Genomic DNA, 21,359 nt, shown 5'->3' on the forward strand with positions numbered 1-21,359 from the left:
AAACCATAGTAAAATGCTTGACTACAGCAACCATCAGTTTAGAATCTTACATGGAAACACTTTTTTTTTTTTCTTTTTAGGGCCATACCTGTGGCCTCTGGAAATTACGAGGCTAGGGATTTAATCAGAGCTGTAGCCACCAGCCTGCTCCACAGTCACAGCAACAGAGGATCCAAGCCTCGTCTTTGACATACACCACAGATCACGACAACGCCAGATCCTTAACCCACTGAACAAGGCCAAGGATCGAACCCACATCCTCATGGATACTAGTCGGATTCATTTCCACTGAGCCATGTTGGGAACTCCTAGAAACACTTCTTATGACAAAGGATTTTTGAAAGCTCTTGCAAAAAAGCATATGAGTTAAATCACACTTAGTTGTGCTTTTCATAAATAAATGACTTTTATTGAAAAGAATTAACTTTTATGAAATCAGAACAGTGCTGGACAGCCAAGACAAAGAATGACCATCTGTCTGTGCAAATTCTCCCTGGAGCTCACAACCTCTCGTTTCAGTGGAAACACACAGGGCTACACACTTTTCATAAATCTCAATACATTGGAGGACACCCTTCGACTTTATCTATTTTAAACGGGTGGCCACATTCCGCTGGCTATGGCCCCCATCTCTCCAGAGACCAGCCGAGAACATAAAACTTTGGAAAAGAGCCTGGCAGATGCCAAGTCTCAAGAAGGATCATTTCCTGAGGCTTGTGTGTCAGTTCCTATTAACATCAATCACTGTCTCCATTGCAGTCGGGAGTCCAAACCCTCCAATCCTCTCGCAGAGGATCCTTCAAATTTGAAAGAGCTCAAGGCACTAAAGAGTTAAGAGCATTTTCTTTGCTGGTGGAAGAATCGGCTCTAGAACCAGAAAGGTTAAATTATAAATCTTTGGCAACCCAGTTCTCCCTACGTCATTTTCCTCTGGGACCAGATGAGAAACAGCTGGAGGTTTGGAGAGAAAAACCACTGGAAAAACTCACGTTGGTTAACAACACTTTTCCCACATCTTCACAAGGCCGAGTCCTTGTCATTCTAGTCTCAGCAAATTGTCACCATCCCAGATTCTCTTCCTTCCTTCCTTCTTCCTTTCTTTCTTTCTTTCTTTCTTTCTTTCTTTCTTTCCTATCTTTTTAGGGCTGCCCCCATGGCCTATGGAGGTTCCCAGGCTAGGGGTCAAATTGGAGCTGCAGCCACCGGACACAGCCACAGCCACAGCAGATGTGAGCCACGTCTGAAACCTACACCACCGCTCACGGCAACACCGGATCCTTAACCCACTGAGTGGGGCCAGGGATCCAACCTGCGTCCTCATGGATACTAGTTGAGTTCTTAACTCGCTGAGCCATAAGGGGAACCCCCCAGAGTCTCTTTATCTGACACCCAACTCCACACTTTCCTCTTGAAGGTATCACCCTCTTTCTTTATGGCACTCCTCACTGTGGGGAATTATCGTATTTATTTGTGTACTGTCACTCTTGTTTGGCTTTTCCCTGCAGGGTCCCCGATGCCTGAAACACTGTTGGCACATAGTAGATGCTCAACATTGAACTCTTTATTGAGTGAATTGAATATGAATGAACAACTATAGTGGTTTTCTACTTCTGTTTTCCTTCTAATTTTTCTTTAATGAGCATGGATTTCGCTTATCATAATCATGACAATATTCATTTTCTTAAAGAAAACATCAGCCTATCTGAAATCCAACTCCGTTTTAAATACTTAAGAAACTGAATTAGTGTAGGTTCTGGAAGATGGGGGGTTTGTCTTACTCATTTCTGTATCCTCAGCACCCAACACAGAGCCTGGCACAGAGTGGGCATTCAATGAATAGATGACTGTGCAGGGTTATGTGCCAATGCTATGCTAGCCACTTTCCTATTCATGATCCAGCTCATCTAATTTTCACAACAGTCCCATGAAGTTGGGTTGTAATCCCCATTTTACAGATGAAAAAAAATGAGGCTTAATAACTTCCAGTTTAAAAACTTGCTAGTAGGAGGCAAAGCTAGTGATTGAATCCAGGTCTGGGAAGCCCCCTAATTGCCACACCTTCCAGTCTCCCAAATGTCCGTAATACAAAGTCACTCAGCAAAAGTTTTCTCTTGTAGGAGGGGCAGTAATGCAATGGTATTTTTTCCCCTGTAATCTACATGCTCTAATTTTAGCCAGATTGCCCTTATATTCAGGACAGGCCCAGAGCAAGGGTTCAATGAATACTCATTGATTGGTTGGTTGGTTGATTGGTTGGTTGGTTGGTGGTTGGCTGGTTGGCTGATTGGCTAGTTGATTGGCTGGTTGGGAGAGCTTCTCTGAGGACCATTAAAGAAAGTAAGGCCAACAGTCTGTGGCCTTATGGGGTGGACACCCTTGGCACTGTTGAATCAGAGACCCAGCAGCCTACCTCTGAGACATCCCAAAAGCCTTTCCCTGAAGGTGACAACAGAGCATCCTACATATTAGGACTTCTACCTAACATTAGTAATCCCCAAAGGAGCTCCAGACCTTGGATGGATTGACACCCTGACCTGCTGGGGAGAGAACAGGGAGGAAAGGGACAGAGGAACACTGGAATCTGGGGTGAAAACTCCCTCTCTCCCACCTCTATTTCCACTGTTATACTAAGGACTATACTTTCAGATCAGACTCCAAAAGTCCGTGGCCTTTGCCTGGACCCAAGATAAGATCAATGTGTGGGAGGAAGGGGATGGTTAATCAACTTCTTTCTTTGATGCCTGTGAAACCTACAGGTTTGCTCTCCTTCAAAACGGCATCTCATTTGAAGTGTGGAGACGCATCGTTCCACCACCTGTTTTCTCTGCAGGTCTGAGCTGGAAGGGATCGTAGCTATTTTACTTCATCGCTGCAGAGCCAGCTCTGCCCCAATGCCTGGGCACATGGGAGCCATGCACCATTACTTTTCATTTAAGCATTTGATACCTGCATTCATTGAATGCAGATCAACAGCCCACTATTTGCAATTCCAAACTCAAAAAAACTCTGAAAACCATAAGATTTTCTATCAGCTGACAGCAAGCTCCTTTGACAGGGGCCCTGGACCTGAACAGACAGACATGAGGCTCTTTAAAGTCTTTGTTAATCTCCCTTAACTTATGTAATAGTCATATATTCCATGCCTTTCCCTGCAGGTCAGTAAATGTGTCTGATGACACAATGCTGCCCCAGATCCTTGGGGCTGTTACAAAACCTAGTGGGACGGACCCCTGGACCTTTCTAAGATGCAAAACCTGAATTCTCAAAACACTTGGACCCCACTGGTTTCAGAGAAGGGATCTGGGATGTGCATCTGCTTAGATGTGTATCATGCATTGTCACAGGGACTAAGACTAAATACCATGGTGGGTGGAGTAAAACCAAGGTCCTTGCTCACATGCAGTTTGCTTCCCAGCTAGCCAGGCAATACCACTGAAGCCCATAGACCAGATCATTTCTGAGGAGCTACGTGTTCTGGAAAAACTCCTCAAGAGAATGGGACAGAGATGTAGCAGAGAACTGCTTACTAAGGAGACAAAAACGATGAGAAGGAAGCAGTCATAAGATCTGATCAGGCACCAATACGGATTCATTCTTAGAAGAGGGACCAAGAGGTCATGCCTGATCCTACCTCAGGACCTTTGCATTTGCTCTGTCTTCTGCCAGGATGAAGCAAGTCCCTTAACTCTCTTGAGGCTCAGTTTTCTCACCAGTGCTTTGCTCAGGTGACACCTGTCTATAAAGTGGCAAGGTGGGCACAAGAGTCAGGGCTGTATGATTGAAAGTCACATTTGCAGCTGAGAAGGAAAACACCCATCCCAAGAGGTGGAAGTTCCACCAGGTGGAAGTTCTCTGTGAACCAGAATGTACCACAATAGCTGATATGACTGCAATAGCTGATATGCCATCTCCTCTCCTGGCAGTACAGTCTCAGACCCAGGCAGCCTCTCCCTGAGCCAGGCATGTGAGCCACTCCACAGATAGCTGGACCTGGCCTATGTGTCTGCCGAGTCTCTCCATCCATCTCCTGCACTCCTTCTGCAGGGGCTTGAGTCTCCATAGATAAATGAACATGACAAGGACACCCGACCCCCAGAACCTTCAGCATTGTTCTTGCAGCCACAGTGATGGGTGATGCTGATGCAAATACTCCTTCCTGGGAACTTCCAACTCAGCCCAGACCAGTCCTCCCCAGCCAAAGGGGTTGTTGTTTGAGTGTCCACTTTTAAATTGTTTTGTCGTCATTACTGCTGGTATTGTTGCCTTTCCCCTTTGTCTTCTTGCTTTAGGGAAGGTAGGGGCTGCTCCAGGCGCCATGCTTCTGTCTGGAACGAATGCACCTTTGTTGTGGACAAGCTCTGAGTGGCGGCCTGCCGTGAGCCCAGTGATAAAAATGGGTGAAGGACAGGCAGGATGCAGAAGAGCATGACCAATCACCAAGGGGAGGTTTATGGGCTCGTCCATTTTATTGTGCCATAACCTCCTTCTTTTCAGCTTTAGATGTCAGCAGCTGCTGCCATACTGAATGGCTGATGAGTGGAAGAGACGGCCATGGATCCCACAGCCACGTTTCCCGACACCCCCAGACGGGGATGGGACACCTCCCTTGGCCAGCTTCTTGAACCCGAGTGAACAAATCAGAGAACATCGGGTGAGTCTGGACAGCAATAGCCAGGAGGAGTTGCCAGTTTCCTCTTGGCTGAGTTGGACGTTGTGTCCCCCATTTCAAAGGGCTGTTCCTCTGACTAAGGGAAGAAAGGATTTATAGACGTGAATGGGGAGTTCCCGTTGTGGCTCAGCAATAACAAACCCGACTGGTATCCATGAGGATGTGAGTTCGATCCCTGGCGCTGTTTAGTGGGTTAAGGATCTACAAGTGCCGTGTAGGTCACAGTCACGATTGCTGTGGCTGTGGCGCTGGCTGGCAGCTGCAGCTTCAATTCAATCCCTAGCCTGGGACCCTCCATATGCCACAGGTGCGGCCCTAAAAAAAAAACAAACAAACAAAAAAAAAAAAAAAACTCCTTCTTTATCTTCTGTAATTTCGCATCAGCCTCTGCCAGGGTAGAAACCATATTCTAAATTATCGCAGCATCTTCACTCTCTTTATAACACCTCTAAAAATGAACACACTTTCCTGTGCACCTAGAAAGGACCTGTCAAGGTCTCTTTCATGCTTCCATTCAGGCTTCCCTGATATTTTCAGTACTTTCACGCTGCTGAGTCTAAAAACGTCCTTTCAGGAAGAACTCTACAGTTTACATGATATTTTCATATGCATCGTCTTCTGGAAGGTTCTGAAAAATAAATTCCTAACATCCTTGTAGAGACCTTGCCGCCTTAGTTCACAAAATAGTCACGGAGTCCTCCCTTGAAATGACTGCATTTCCCACACTTTTTCTGTCTTTGTTGACTTAAGTTCAAAGTCAAGCTGGCAAATCTGTTTTGTCAGATGGGAAGCTGGCTGCTCCTGGTTCAGAAAGGCTCTGTGCATAGCTCACTGCGTTCCCCCCACTAACCAGAAGAATCTGCTGTGTTCCCCAGAAGGTAGCAGCGTCATGCTTTATTTATTTAACGCTACCATGGCTTAAGCCAGTCTGCAGAAAATGTCCTAGAACACGGGGACCTCAGGGCTAAGAGGGATTCCTGGACTAGATCTATATCAGCCCATTCCACATTCCTGTGGAAAAGCTAACTGAACAGTCGTTACACTTTATAGATGCCTGCTTGCCCTTTATTCTTTTAGACAATGTGTACATCCAGTGCCAGCACAGAGCAGTCCCTGGCAGCCCAGCCCTATGGTTTTGGTGAAATGGCGGCAGTTGCAGGGGAAATACGGTAACTCACCGGACTCCACCCGCACTTCCGGGAAGAGCCCTGGATACAACCCTTGAACGCTACCAGGCAGAGAGGCAGCCCTGTGGCATCCTCGCCCTGCTGGGGCCGCTGGTGATTGAAATGTGTTCAAACTGTGGTCAGAGAAGAAGCGTTGGGAGGAAAAGAGGAGAAGGAAGTCTTTCATCACGACGCCTGCTCTTCTCTTGATTATCTCCTGGGACAGTTTGTCCAACACCAGTCCGTTACCCAAATGAGCGGAAATAACACTCTTTAGTTTCCGTTTCCGGTTTCCTTCGTGAACTTACACTGTCACCTGGCTTTTCTCCTAATCTTCCCCCCACAGCTCACCTCTGTTGCCAAATGGTCAGAAAGTTCTCTGATGAGTAAAATGTCATGTAAATGCAAACAATTAATATTCAGTATTTCATTCATGGTCCCAATAAAGAAACTTACAAGGATATTATTTTTTTTAATCCCCTTAGCTTTTGACACAAATGTACATTTTCTTGTTGATAAATGGAGATCTCCTTCCCTCTAGTATAGCTGTATTGGACTCAAGGACTAAGGATTCCTATTTCCTAAAGAAAGCATATAAACTCAACGTGACTTTTCTCTTAGGTAGCACCCATTTCAATGATGTGCACGGGGACTCTAGAATTTTCTGTAATTTGTTCTGCTTTCCTCATTGGATAATAATTTTTCATAATGAAATCTTTTGGTGTCAGTATTTCCAAAAGATTGCAACACATTGACAGTTCCTTACCAGGCTGCTGTGGGGCTCTATGCAATTAAGTCAGTAAAGACCTGAGTTTCCGATTCCGTCTCCGTGTATCTGGATGGAAGCCCTCTTGTAGAGGAAGCATTCTGATCACCACCCAGCTGAAAAGTCCCCGCTTGTAATCTGGCTGATTCTAGACACCTGGGCATAGGCCAATGCAAATGCTTCCTCAAAGGCTTTTAGCAGAAAGAAAAACAACTAAACAGATCTGTTTCCTGACTTTGTGCTTTGATGGATATTTTCTGAGTCTTGAACATACTTTACCCCTGATAATTTAGAGATCTACTGTTGGTGAGAGGATACCATGGATTAGAAGAGTCCTGATGTTCCTTTTGTAAGGATAACACCCCTGGCTTGATGAGACAGGACTTGGCAAGAGCATCTTTGCAGGGCTTTTCAAAGAGTTATGGGATTAGGGAAGGTTCCCTGAGACCCATTCCCTACTGCTCCATTCGTGCTGATAATGACTTGATCTCATCATGTTTTCCAAATGACCTGACACAGCACAAGTTCCCTTCAGAGCAGAATGGAGCTGAAGGTCTGTCCCCAGAACTGTCCTGGGAAAGGAAGGACCCAAAGCTGCAGGAACTAGGGCTAAAATTTAAGAACAGAGTGATTCAGTTTGCAGACCACAAACTTGATTTCCTAGAATTTGAAGCCCCAATGAAATCTCCCCTTTCCCATCAGAACACATCTTTCCTAGGCGCCTTGATGCCTGATTGCATACACAGCAGGTGCACGGACACAGAAGATGATTAATTGATGCACAGAAGCCTCAACAATATGACGTTTAAAGCTTTCAAACCAAATGAAGTGAATTTTTTTTTTCTTTTTAGGGCTGCAAGTGTGGCATATGGAAGTTCCCAGGCTAGGGGTCTAATTGGAGCTGCAGCTGTGGCCTTTGCTACAGCCACAGCCACAGCCACAGCAATGCCAGATCCAAGCCTCATCTGTGACCTACACCACAGCTCATGGCAACACCAGATCCTTAACTCACTGAGCGAGGCCAGGGATTGAACCCACACCCTCATGGATACCAGTCAGGTTCTTAACTCACTGAAACACCAGAACTCCCCAAATGAAGTAATTTGCATTCAGGCACAGAGCCAAGAGGGCTCTAACCTGTCCTCATAAGCTCAGGGCCCCCCAGCACCTCTTCTTCCCTCCCCCCGATCTGTGTACCCCGAAGCCCCTCCAAACATAGGCTCACAAGAAAGAAGTCACTACAAATCGTGATTCAGGTCAACCACTCAAAGAGGGCATATAAATTTTTAATTTCCACATAGGCCTTTTAAAAATGATAAGTCATTCCAAAAACAGAAAGGCCCTTCCCTGCCAGCACTGCTTTGGTCAGTTCAAGTGCTCTGGCAATTTATTCCGTCCACAAAGTCTCTTCCTTCCTATCTCCCAAGACAGTTACAAGAGCTTCATAACCGAATTATTTGAGAAGTTCTCAAGCTACTCAGACGAAACCATCTCTCCCAAGCAAAGGGTTACCCAGTGGGTAGGGAACCTTGGTCCGTTCCTGCTGACACATTGCTTTCTGCCCGGGTTTTATCTTTTGCTTCCTAGTAATCCAAACGGAGCAGAGAAACTGCCAACAACAGATCCTCTTTTCTGCCTTACACCCGCATTTGAGGGGCAGCACGGAACAACCATCATTAAATGGTTTGGGGTGCAAAGCGGTGGCCCTGGGTAAGCTAAACTGTTTGGGACACCAAAATAAAGATGTCCCAGGTTGCTAAAACAGGGTCACACAGGGAACAATTAAAACGGAATTACACACCAAGGTTGACTGAGCCTTACGCACATTCATCCGGAAGAAGCGGCACAAACCCTGGGCGGACGAAAGAGGGCAGTGTTCGCTGCGTCTTTCATTCCAGCTCTTGGCTCTTATCGAAATGCAACTGAGCCAAGAGAAAACTATGCCCAGCATTTCATAACACAGGAAGTGGGGAAGTAGATTAGATATTAGGCTCTGCAGTCACCACAAAATAAGCAGTGCGTTTGTAAAAGTCACTCTTTTCCCCGCGCTGTGAAAGCCTGACCCATGGAGAAATTAGGGGTTCTTTTTTTTTTTTCCTTTTAAATTAAGATGGACTAAACCTCTCAAAGAAAATAAAGGAAGGTGTCATCTTTTTCAAACTCTAACGACGCACAAAGGCTCATTGAGTTCACACCCTTCCTCGTGCAGATGGAGACCAGGTCTGTAGGTTTATCAGTTGCTTCTCTTTGTGCTCAGATTGTATTATCAGCATATGGGGAAAGGGACTCAGATTTTCCTCTCAGGCCAGACTTAGAGAATTTTCAGTCATTTCAAAATAAGATCCACATGCGCCCTGCACATTCAAAAATTAGGTCCTGGCAAGGTTATCCTGTCTCCTGCCTGGGATGTCACCATATTGGGTGGGGCTAGATGCACATTTAGGAGAGGAGTTTCCATGAACGTGTCATTTTACCCAATAAAGGATTACAACCTGAGCATTCAAAAATGCACATCTGGGGAGTTCCCGTTGTGGCTCAGCGGGTTACAAGCCCAACTAGTATCTATGAGGACACAGGTTCCATCCCTGGCTTCACTGAGCGGGTTAAGGATCCGGCGTTGCCTCGAGATGCAGGGTAGGTTGCAGGTGTGGCTTGGATCCCGTGTTGCTGTGGCTGTGGTGTAGGCCGGCTGCTGCAGCTTCGATTCACCCACTAACCTGGGAGCTTCCATAGGCTGCAGGTGCAGCCATAAAAAGCAAACAACAAACAAAGAAACAAAGCACATTTTCCCAACATATCAAGCTATTTTTAACTATATATATATTTTTAACTATATATATAGGTATGTCTGTATGTATATACACATACATATACTGTCTTCTTTTGACAGGGGAGTATTTGTTAATTCCAGATTGATCCCCACATTTTGTTCATATTTTTGAGCTCCTGACATGTGTAAGGTTGTGTGTTGGACACACAAAGGTGAAAAGGACACTCTTCTAGCTTTTCAAAGACTAAGCATCCAGTAAGAAGAAGCAGACAAGGCCGTAAGTAACCATGATACAAGGCAGAATTGAATTCACCAGGAAGAAAAATACAAACAAATGGCAAAAGGAGAGGGTGTATTCATTTGGAGCAGAGGGCCAAAGGGAAACATCATAAAAGAAAAAGCCTTTGCACTGAGCCCTGAAGAGCAGGCAGGTTTCCAAAGGCAGATGGATGGTGGATGCTCAGACAAGAGGATGCCAGGCATCCTCTGAGCTAAGGCAAGGATGCAGAAGAGAGTGGGGTCCTTCCTGAGCAGCCAATGGCCTCATTGCTTATAATTGGAGGAGGAGGAGATAAAAGAGGCTGGAGGAGTTCCCATCATGGCTCAGTGGTTAACGAATCCGACTAGGAACCATGAGGTTGCGGGTTCGATCCCTGGACCCGCTCAGCGGGTTAAGGATCCAGCAGTGCTGTGAGCTGTGGGGTAGGTCGCAGATGAGGCTTGGGTCTGGTGTTGCTATGGCTGTGGTGTAGCTCCAATTGGACCTCTAGCCTGGGAACCTCCACATACCATGGGTGCAGCCCTAAAAAGAAAAAAAGAGAGAGACTGGAAAATGCTAGCTAAAGCCACACTCTGGAGAAATCCAGCATCAGGCCAGTGCACTCGATGCCAAAAGGCAATAATAGGAAACCATTGGAGGTTTGATCATGACTGGAGCTAATTTTAGAAAAATTAGTTTGACATGGAGAAGTGGAGCAGATTCAAAGGGGTAGCAGAAAGTGAGCAGACCAGTATTTTGCACTAGTATTGCAAAAACAGATGGGATGAAATGCTGCGGCGGCCAGCGCAAACGGAGAGAAGGGGACAGTGGTGGTGTTAGTGGCATTGCAGCCAAGTACGTGTTGAAAGGGAAAGGCAGGGACAGAATGAGTTTGGGGCAAAAGTATCATTAATAGACGCACAAGGGGAGGGTGAAGAAACTGATTTGAGGAAGAAGATCAGGGTTTGGGAGTTCCTGTTGTGGCTCAGCGGGAACAAACCTGACTAGTATCCATGAGGATGCGGGTTCAGTCCCTGGCCTCGCTCATGGGTTAAGGATCCAGCGTTGCCCCTCTCTGTGGTATAAGTCGCAAATGTGGCTCAGATCTGGCATGGCTATGTCTGTGGCATAGACTGGCAGCTGCAGCTCCAATTCAATTCCTAGCCCAGGAACTTTCCTGCCTTCACTCAGTGGGTTAAGGATCTGGCATTGCCGTGAGCTATGGTGTAGGTCATAGAGGCGGCTCAGATCTGGTGTGGCTGGATCTGTGAATGTGGTTGTGGCTGTGGCTGTGGCTGTGGCCGGCAGCTGCAGCTTTGATTCGACCCCTAGCCTGGGAAGCTCCATACACCACAGGTGCAGCCCTAAAAAAAAAAAAAAGAAGAAGAAGATCAGGGTTTGGGCTTGAGTGTGTTGACCTGAGGACTCCTGCAAAATATCAATATTGATATGTCCAAGGGATGGCTGAAAACCAAGATGGGTGCTCAGAGACACGTCAAAAGAAAGGCACATTCCAATTGAAGCAAACCTAGGTGATGCCTGAAGAAGGCTATTCTAGAAGAATCCACCATCTTGACACCCCAAACCATAGTCTTACAGTCCTTTCTCAGGGAATGTTGTGTTTCTGGATCTCTTTTGGTTTCTGTTTGTCTTGACATTGGTATACAGTATCTTAAGAAACCCTTTATAAAAGAGTTAATGGGAGTTCCTGTCATGGCTCAGTGGTTAACAAATCCAACCAGGAACCATGAGGTTGCTGGTTCGATCCCTGGCCTCACTCAGTGGGTTAGGGATCCAGCATTGCCGTGAGCTGTGGTGTAGGTCGCAGACACAGCTTGGATGCTGAGTGGCTGTGGCTGTGGCATAGGCCGGCGGCTACAGCTCTGATTAGACCCCTAGCCTGGGAACCTCTATATGCCACGGGTGCAGCCCTAGAAAAGACAAAAAAAAAAAAAGAGAGAAAGAGAGAGAAAGAGTTAATGCAACATCACATAAATTAGTTCTGGAAAAAGGGAAGGATATTCTTATTTGCTCTATTTACAAAATGGTTATTCATATAGCAAATGCTTTATCATTGAATCCCCTTAAAGGGCTTTGAAGACATTTTTAAAATATAATCTGGCTTATATATAATCCAGGCAAAGCTTCATTTAAAACCAAGGTTTTTTTTATTTTATGTGAACATGGGATTTTATTTTATTTTTTAGGTGCATCTATGCAGAGATTCTAGGGCCAAGGATCACACTCAAGGCACAGCAATGACCAATGCCAAAGAAGTGACAATGCCAGACCCTTACTGCTGGGCCAACAGGAAACTCTGGAAGATATGTTCCAATACTTCAGACATCCTTGCTGCTTCATTGCTGAGGCAAATTAAATGAAGATGGGGCATTGGGAGGCAGTATGGTATAATGGAAAGATCTGGAATCAGGTTTAGATCTGGCTTTGCCCCTTTCTAGTCTTGTGAGCACAAACCCAGGAAAATAGAATGTTGTGCCCAAAGCAATGGTGGCTATTATACAAGGCAATTCACATGCAATTGGTTTGCACAGTTCCTGGCCCAGAGTAGCCACTTAATGAAGAGCTAAGGCTTTCCTGCATAGTCCAGTTGGAAACATCTCTTGTCCCCAAACAAGTGTCTCCCCACTGCCTCCTTCCCTTTGCTGCTATCCCATCCTTGTGGAATGACACAGGACATGCCATTTCCCCCAGGCCATGATTCTGTTTTCAGAGCTTTGCTCTCTTGTAGGTACTTTTGGTTTTCAGGTTTGTTTGTTTGTTTGTTTGTTTTTGCTTTTTAGGGCCATACCCGCGGCATATGGAAGTTCCCAGGCTAGGGGTCCAATCGGAGCTACAGCTGCTGGCCTACGCCACAGCCACAGCAAAGGGGGGATCCGAGCCTTGTCTGTGATCTAAACCACAGCTCACAGCAGCGCTGGATCCTTAACCTGCTGAGTGAGGCCAGGGATTGAACCTGCATCCTCATGGATATCAGTTGGGTTCGTAACCTGCTGAGCCACAATGGGAACTCTCAGGTTTTTAGTTTTTTACCAATAACATGGGAACACAGGTCCTGCCCTTAACTAGACCTGAAGCAGAGGCATTACCTCTAGGAGTTCAAAACTCCAAATGGCACCAGACCCTTCTCCCCGAATCCCACGACCAGATGAAGGGGGCTGTCCTGGATCCTTATTCTCTTGGCCTCCATGAAAGAGTCAGATACTCCTCAAAATCATGACCTCAAAATCATTACCAACCTGCACTGTACTATTCTGGGTCCCGTTACATGTGTTTTCATGCACTGTATATTTTTTTTTTTTACTTTTTAGGGCCACACCCACGGCATATGGATGTTACCAGGCTAGGGGTCAAACCAGAGCTACAGCTGTCGGCCACAGCCACAGCAATGCCAGATCTGAGCCACGTCTGCAACCTACACCACAGCTCACAGCAACGCCAGCTCCTTAACACACTGAGCGAAGCCAGGGATCGAACATGCATCTTCATGGATGCTAATCAGATTCATTTCCGCTAAGCCATGACAGGAACTCCATGAACTGCATTTTCATTGACCCCCTTAACCCCCGCAATGGTTGTGAGAAATTAATAAGGCACAGACTAAGGGGATTCATGCTCCACTTTGCTGCTCACTAGCTGTGTGGCCTGGGACTGTCACTTACCCTCTCTGTGCCTCAGCGCCACCTCTGCAAAGGAGAGCTAACGGAAGTATTTGCTGTACATCCATTATCATGGAGCTTAAGGAATATACCTGTGAACACAGCAAGTACATGCTCTAGAAGCGCAGTTACCCACTCTCCCAGGGAGAAAAACGAGGCTCAAAAAGATCAGACACCAGCTCCATATTACATGCCTTCAATGACAAAGCAGGAGCTTAAGCCCAGATTTCTGGAAAAACACAACCACACGTAATTTGATAGAGAGAAAGCAAAATAAAGGGTGCTTTCTTGGGTCTCTTTTATTGAGAATTTCTCTGTTGGAGCTTCACTCATTCCTCTCCTTCCCTTCCTGCACCCGTCAAAGAGATAAAGGTCAGGTGTTGCAGAAAAGTTGTGTGTATTGGGATCTGACTAAGGTTTACCGCTCTCACACCCCTGAGCCAGTCGGTTCTGCAGGGGTTCACTCAACTTCAATCAAATCCTCTGATAACCATTTGCATGCATCTGTTTAGCAAATACTAATTGAGTCAGCATCCCATTAGGCACTAGATGAAAAAGACACAGCCCCATCCCATTGGGGGATGGCCAGGAGCATCACTGTTTACCAGAAGCAGCTGAGTTATCAAAGGATATTATGGAATGTTCTCCTCTTTAAAAATAGGATGGTTTCTTAAGCAGCTGCCTGTCTGGCTGACTTATCTGGAAGGCAAGGGAGCAAAGACCTACGAGAGATTCCTATCAAGCTGGGGGAGGCCCATGCGTTGCAATTTGACCAAGGGCTCAGAGCAGAGCTGAGCAGCCCCCTCCCCCTTCCCTGCGATGCCTCCTGGGAAGACAACACATAACAAGGGGGCAGGGAGGGGTGTGCCTGCCTACACAATCCAAGCTTCCTTATACTGTGCTTCCAAAGGGGGCCACAATCTGCTATGAGAGAGTTCCAGAAAAGTCTCAGCCAGGTTTGTGACTGCTCAGGGGTGGACCAGGCTGTCAGCCCCCAGACGGGTACCTGGAGGCTAATGCTATCAAGAGGCCATGTCCTCATCCTTTACAAAAGCCTCTATCTAGTGTCCCTGCTTCCATCTTTGCCCCCTACTGTCTAGTCTTTGTTTTTTTCTTTTATGATGCAACCACATTACTATGAGAACTGATAGGGTACTCAATATTTTTATACTCACAATTTATTCATTTACTCTTTTAAAGTTCTTGACATGATCAGAGCTGCCTGCTAAACACAGTCATTTATCTAGGGTATTATAGACTTATAGGAGCTAAATGATCAGGATATGCAATGTGTGCATAGTCAGCAGTATTAGATAATGGTTTATGGCTTTATTATCCAACTTTAAAATTTTTTGCCAGTCTGATGGGTGAGAACTAACCACTCATCATGGTTTTCTTTTGTATGTCTAGGATTAATAATGAGGTCAGATATCTTTTTATGTTTATTTTTTTAAGAATTCTTTTTTTTCTTTTTGGTCTTTTTTGTCTTTTTAGGGCCACCCCCAGAGGCATACAGAGGTTCCCAGGCTAGGGGTCCAATGGGAGCCATAGCCTCCAGCCTACGCCACAGAACATGGGATCCGAGCCGTGTTTTCCACCTCCACCACAGCTCAGGGCAACACCGGATCCTAAACCCACTGAGCGAGGCCAGGGATCGAACCTACGTCCTCATGGATGCTAGTCGGGTTCGCTAACCACTGAGCCACAACGGGAACTCCATATTTTTTTTAAGAATTCTAACTCAGCCATGCATGTATGTATTTTCGGACTGCAGGATCGATTCCTCTTATTTATTAAACTTGCTGCCTTATCGCTCTGCTTTCAAACTCCCTGGGGAATCCACATTTGCAGATGTACTCAGCACCCAGCACATGCCAGACCTGACGGTGTCTCTACCAAGTCCTTGACCTCACTGCTTCTGCGCTACAAGACTCGCATTGCTCAAATGGAAGTTGGTTGTTTCCAAGGTATTTCACTGAAAGGTTTGCTTTCTAGGGCTTTTTCCTTTATTTGCCTTCTCACTGATATTTTGCCGCCTTTTCCCCTTTCTATTCCTTCTCCGCTTCCCACTTAGCCATTGCCTCCTGACAAATCTGGCTCAAGAGTGAAACATACTCATGTGGGTAGGATGTTTAGGCTGTGGCACACAGGCAAAGCGGGGCACTAAGACAACTATCTTTTTTTTTTTTTTTTTTTTTTTTTACCTTTTCATTCCCTTCCTTCATTTCCCCCACCCCCAACCCATGGTATATGGCAACTGGCGATCTATTCTGTATCTATGAGCTTGGTTTTATATATATAGTAGATTCCACATAGAAGAGAAATCATACAAATCATACAGGTTTTGTCCTTCCCTGATTTAGTTCACGTAGCATAATGCGTTGTTTCTGGATTTTTTTTTTTTTTTTTTTTTTTTTTTTTTTTTAGGGCCACACTCATGGCATATGGAGGTTCCCAGGCTAGGGGTCAAATCGGAGCTATAGCCACCGGCCTACGCCACAGCCACAGCAACATGGGATCTGAGCCACGTCTGCAACCTACACCACAGCTCACGGCAACACCGGATCCTTAACCCACTGAGCAAGGCCAGTATCGAACCTGCAACCTCATGGTTCCTAGTCAGATTCATTTCTGCTGTACCACAACAGGAACTCCGCCTTTTCAATTTTTTAAAGTTGTATTAAAGAAGAGTTGATTTCCAGTGTTGTGATCATTTCTGCTGTACAACATAGTGATTCAGTTATACATATACCCATGTCGATTCTTTTTCAAATTCTTTTCTCATATAGATTATCACAGAATATTGGGTAGAGTTCCCTGTGCTCCACAGCAGGTCCCCCACTGGCCAGTCATTCCATATACCACAATGTGCATAGGCCAATACCAAAGTCCTGGTCCATCCTTCTCCCTACCACCTGTCCCCTTTGGTAACCATAAGTTTGTATTCAAAGCCTGTGTGTCTGTTTCTGTTCTGCAAATAAGGTTGTTGGTATTCTTTTTTTTTTTTTAGATTCCACATGTAAGTGATATCATATGATGTTTGTTTTTCACTGCCTAACTTCACTTAATATGATAATCTCTAGGTCCAACCATGTTGCTGCAAATGGCAATACTTCCTTCTTTTTTATGGCTGAGTAATGTTCCATTTATATATGTACCATATCTTCTTTATCCATTCCTCTGTCAATGGACATTTAGGTGCTTCCATGTCTTGCCTACTGTAAATAGCACTGCAATGAAAATTGGGATGCTTGCTATCTTTCTGAATTATGGTTTTCTCCAGATAGATGCCCAGGAGTGGGATTGCTGAGTCATATGGTAGTTCTATTTTTTCACTTGTTGAGGAAGATCCATATGATTTTCCATAATGTTTGTACCAATTTACATTCCCACCAACAGTGTAAGAGAGTTCTTCTTTCTCCACGCCCTCTCCAGCATTTATTGTTGGTAAGACTTTTTGATCATGGCCATTCTGGCTGGTGTCAGGTGGTACCTCATAGTAGTTTTGATTTGCATTTCTCTAATGATTTGCAATGCTGAGCATCTTTCATGTGTGTTTTAATTTCACTTAGCATAATGCCTTTGATGTTCATCCATGTTGTTGCAAAGGGCAAGATTTCATTCTTTTTCATAGCTGAGTAATATTCCATTATATATACACACCTATATATATGTATATATATAATATCCAGTATATTATATTACAACTTCTTTATCCATTCATCAATGGACACTTATGTTGTTTCTATATCTTGGCTATTGTGAATAATGCTACAATAAACATAGAATGCATATATCTCTTCAGGTTAGTGTTCTCTTTTTCTTTGGATAAATATCCCAAAGTGGAATTGTTGAATCATATGGAAGTTCTATTTTTAATTTTTTGAGGAATCTCCACACTGTTCTCCGTAGTAGCTGCACCAATTTACATTCCTACCAACAGTGCATAAGTGTTCCCTTTTCTCCATATCCTCACCAACACTTATTTTTATTTCCTGTCTTTTTGACAGCCATTCTGATAGGAGTGAGGTAATATCTTACTGTGGTTTTGAATTGCATTTCTCTGATGATTAATGATGTTGACCATCTTTGCATATACCAACTGGCCATCTGTGTGTCTTCTTTGGAAAAGTATTTATTTAGATATTCTGCCCATTTTAAAAATCATATTGTTTATGGTTTTGCAGTTTAATCTGGTCTTATCACAGTCTCCAAAGAACAAGTCAGATTATGTCATTCCTCTGCCTCAAATCACCTAATCTTTTGTGGAACAAGCCATAGTAATTAAAAAGATTGTTACTAGCTTACCACTCATTCCTTCCTCCAGGCAGACACAAGAGTCTTGCATTAGGGCACAAGCTTATAGAGTTCAGAGAACCTTGTGCAGTGAACAACCTGTACAGCAGTACCATGCAGTGCTGCTTACAGTCCACTTGGCTACATGACCTCTCACTTCATCTCTTCATCCCCTCACCCTCTCTGGTCCAAGTGTACCTAAAGTTCTTTGAATACCTTAAGTATACTTCTGCCTCAGGACCTTTGCTCTTACTGTCCCCACTGTCTGGGATTCTCATCTCCTAGATATTCTTTACCTTGCTCCCTCACTTTGTTCCAGGCTCTGCTCTAATGTCAGCTTTCAGTGGGGTCTTCACCCACCTCTGTATGTATGTATGTATATATGTATGTATGTATGTATTTATTATTGTCTTTTTAGGGCTGCACCCGCAGCATATGGAAGGTCCAAGGCTAGGGGTCGAATCAGAGCTACAGCTGCCAGCCTACACCACAGCCACAGCAAAGTCCAGTCCAAGCTGTGTCTGCAACCTACACCACAGCTCACAGCAACACCGGATCCTTAACCCACTGAGCCAGGCCAGGGATCGAACCTGCATCCTCATGGATACCAATCAGGTTCATTAGCCACAATGTGTACTCCCACCCACCTCTGTACTTAAGCTGGGATATGACTTTCCCCAGCACCCCATATTCCTCACCCCTGTTTTATATTCTCCATAGCACATCACTATCTAGCATATTCTATCACAGTATTATTTATTTATTTTACTGTCTGCTTCTCCACACTGGAATACAAGTTGCCTTACAGCCAGGAATTTCTACTGTTGTTCATAGCTCTATCCCCAGCACCTGGTAGGATCTCCTACTGTCATCCTGAAGATGAGCCCAACAACCAAGAAAACCTCACTCCTGACTCCTGCCCAGCAGTGCCATCTTTTTCTTTGAGTACCAAACACAACTGTGTGAATGCTGCTTGGCCAGAGGAGGGATGGAATCTGCTGCTCGTCCAAGGGGCAGGCTTGGGGCCGAGGCTGGCATTTCCCCAGTGAGGTTCTGGGCCCAGAAAAGCTGTATATCTGGCCAGGAGTCCACCAGGAAGCCTGGCATGGACTAGGTGCTCAGTGGAATAATTCAGTGGCCACATGCTCCTGTTGCTGAACTGAGCTGTTGACCACACAACCAATAAAAGGGTTCTCTCTGCAGCCTGGCATCAGAAGGCCTGGTTTCAAGTTCCCAGTCTGCGTCTCACTCATTGGTTTTTGTTGGTTGGTTGGTTGGTTGGTTTGTTTTGTTGCTTTTTAGGGCTACATCCAAAGCATATGGAAGTTTGCTTTGACCCAAGCTAAGGGTCAAATCGGAGCTACAGTGACTGGCCTACACCACAACCACAGAAATGCCAGATCCAAGCTGCATCTGCAACCTACACTGATGCTTAGGGCAATGCCAGATCCTTAACCCACTGAGCAAGGCCAGGGACTGAAACCACATCCTCATGGGTACTAGTCAGATTCATTATAGCTGAGCCACAAGGGGAACTCCCTCACTCATTGCTTTTTGCCATTCACTTAACCTAAGTATCCGTTCTCCCATCAGTATAATGGAAGTCATAGTGCATAACTGCTGGCACAATAAGATTGCTGTGAGGCTCAAATGAAGTAATGGATATGTGAACAGAAATGCTGGCTCCTCCCTCAATAGCCAATCTCCACTTCTTCCACCAAAATATACTTATGAGCTGGGTGCAGCCTTCTTCCTCATAAAAGACTACACTTCCCAGCCTCCCTAGCAGCTAGAAGGGGTCATGTGACTTAATCATGGCCAATGGGATATGAGCAGAAGTAATAATGGCAATGTCAAGGTCCTCCCCTTAGAGGGATGTGACCTCTTGCTCTTTCCCTTTCCTGAGCATTGGAAGCAGAAAAGGTGATGAACCATCTCAGACCATGCAAAGGAAGGCACAAACTGGGCTCTTGAACTGGCTGGTATACTCCAAGCCAGTATACCAGTTTCGACTTGTGCATGAGAGGGAAATAATTTTTAAATCACTTATTTTGGATATATCATCACTCCCAAATGATACAAAGAGCATTTATTGAGTATCTATTGTGTGCCAGGCAAATATTAGGTACTGAGATAGATGCAAAAAAAAAGAGTTCCTTCCTCTAGAGAACCAGAGGGGAAGAGGTGGCACATGCAAGTCTTTACAATGTAAGGTAGTGTGAGTTCTAATGAGGGACAGGTGGGGTGCTAGGGGACCCCAGAGGAAAGGGCAGATGCTGCGTAAGCTCTCCCACTCACTCTACTTTCATTTATCCATGTGTTTATTAAACATCTATTATGGGCTAGTCACTGCTCTAGATTTTGGAAGCACAATAGTGGACAGACAAGGTCCCAGCTCTCGAGTAGTTTACATGCCTTATAAACAAATCCTTTTGGGGGGACAAGGGATAAATGAGCAGGTTGGGATTAACATATACACACTACTGTGTATAAAATAGAAACTAACAAGGACCAACTGTATAGCACAGGGAAACCTATTTAAGATTCTATAATGATCTATATGGGAAAAGAATCTGAAAAAGAATGGAGATATATAGATAGATATATAGATATATATACACACACACACTAACATATATATGTATACATATAACTGAATTGCTTTTCTGTACACCTGAAATTAACACATTATAAATCAACTCTACTCCAATAACATTTTCAAAAAGATGAAAAATAAAACAATAAATAAATCCTTTTAAAACCTAAAAAATAAGGCGTTCACATCGTGGCTCAGAGGAAATTAATCTAATATCCATGAGGACGCAGGTTTGATCCCTGGCCTCACTCAGTAGGTTAAGGATCCGGCGTTGCCGTGAGCTGTGGTATAGGTCGAAGATGTGGCTTGGATCCCGAGTTGCTGTAGCTGTGGTGTAGGCTGGCAGCTACAGCTCTGATTTGACCCCTAGCCTGGGAACCTCCATATGCTGTGGGTGTGGCCCTAAAAAGCAAAAAAAAAAAAAAAAAACCTAAAAAATAAGATAACTTTTAAGAGAGTTAGGTGCTGTAGAAACCATAAAACAGGATATTTAATAGGGTGTAACAGACTTGTTGAGGAAAGGTGTCTACTTTCGATTGGGTGGTTTTGGAAAACCTAGTGACATTTAAGCTGGACCCAGAAACTGGGAGCAGAGCACTTGGGGCAGAGGACAAAGGCAAGCACAGATGCAACTGCCGAGCATGAAGGTCAGCGTGGCTGGAGTGACTGAGTGGGCAGGCAGACGTCTGCCTGGCCAGACACGGACCTGTCAGCCACAGTAATGAGCTTGAACTTTCCCTGAGGTCAGAAGCCATGATAGGTCTTTAAGAAGGGGGAGTGGCACAATCAATTCGTGTTTTAAACTGACCCTTCTGGCTGCTCTGTGGGGACACCACAGCAGCATGCCAGGTCGGAGAGCTGGTGACTTAGATGAGGCTGGCAGCAGTGGGGCAGAGAAGCGACCACAGATTCAGGATCTGTTTGGGAAGCAGGGTTGGCAAAACCTGCTGATAGAAGGGACAAAACTGTGTGAGAATGAGAATAAGGAGTTCCCGTGACAGCACAGTGGTTAACGAATCCGACTAGGAACCACAAGTTTGCGGGTTCGATCCCTGGTCCACTCAGCAGGTTAAGGATCCGGCATTGCCGTGAACTGTGGTGTAGGTTGCAGATGCGTCTCAGATTTGGTGTTGCTGTGGCTGTGGCGTAGGCTGGAAGCT

At 45.1% G+C, this 21,359-nt stretch overlaps 1 long non-coding RNA gene across 1 annotated transcript in view; it reads right to left on the reverse strand.

Annotated features, from left to right (window-relative positions):
* Window positions 1–1,080: 1,080 nt before the first annotated feature.
* The window catches only part of LOC146400439 (uncharacterized), a 33,619-nt gene continuing 13,340 nt past the window's right edge, over window positions 1,081–21,359 (reverse strand). Inside the window, exon 2 of the long non-coding RNA XR_014812458.1 lies at window positions 1,081–4,745. This is a non-coding gene — a long non-coding RNA (uncharacterized LOC146400439). The remainder of the gene's footprint in view (window positions 4,746–21,359) is intronic.

This window comes from Sus scrofa, chromosome 8 (assembly GCF_054392235.1).
Source record: "Sus scrofa isolate SSC_HxYL_T2T_F1_AM1 chromosome 8, Sscrofa_HxYL_maternal_Yorkshire_Landrace_v2.0, whole genome shotgun sequence".
Classification (NCBI taxonomy): Eukaryota; Metazoa; Chordata; class Mammalia; order Artiodactyla; family Suidae; genus Sus; species Sus scrofa.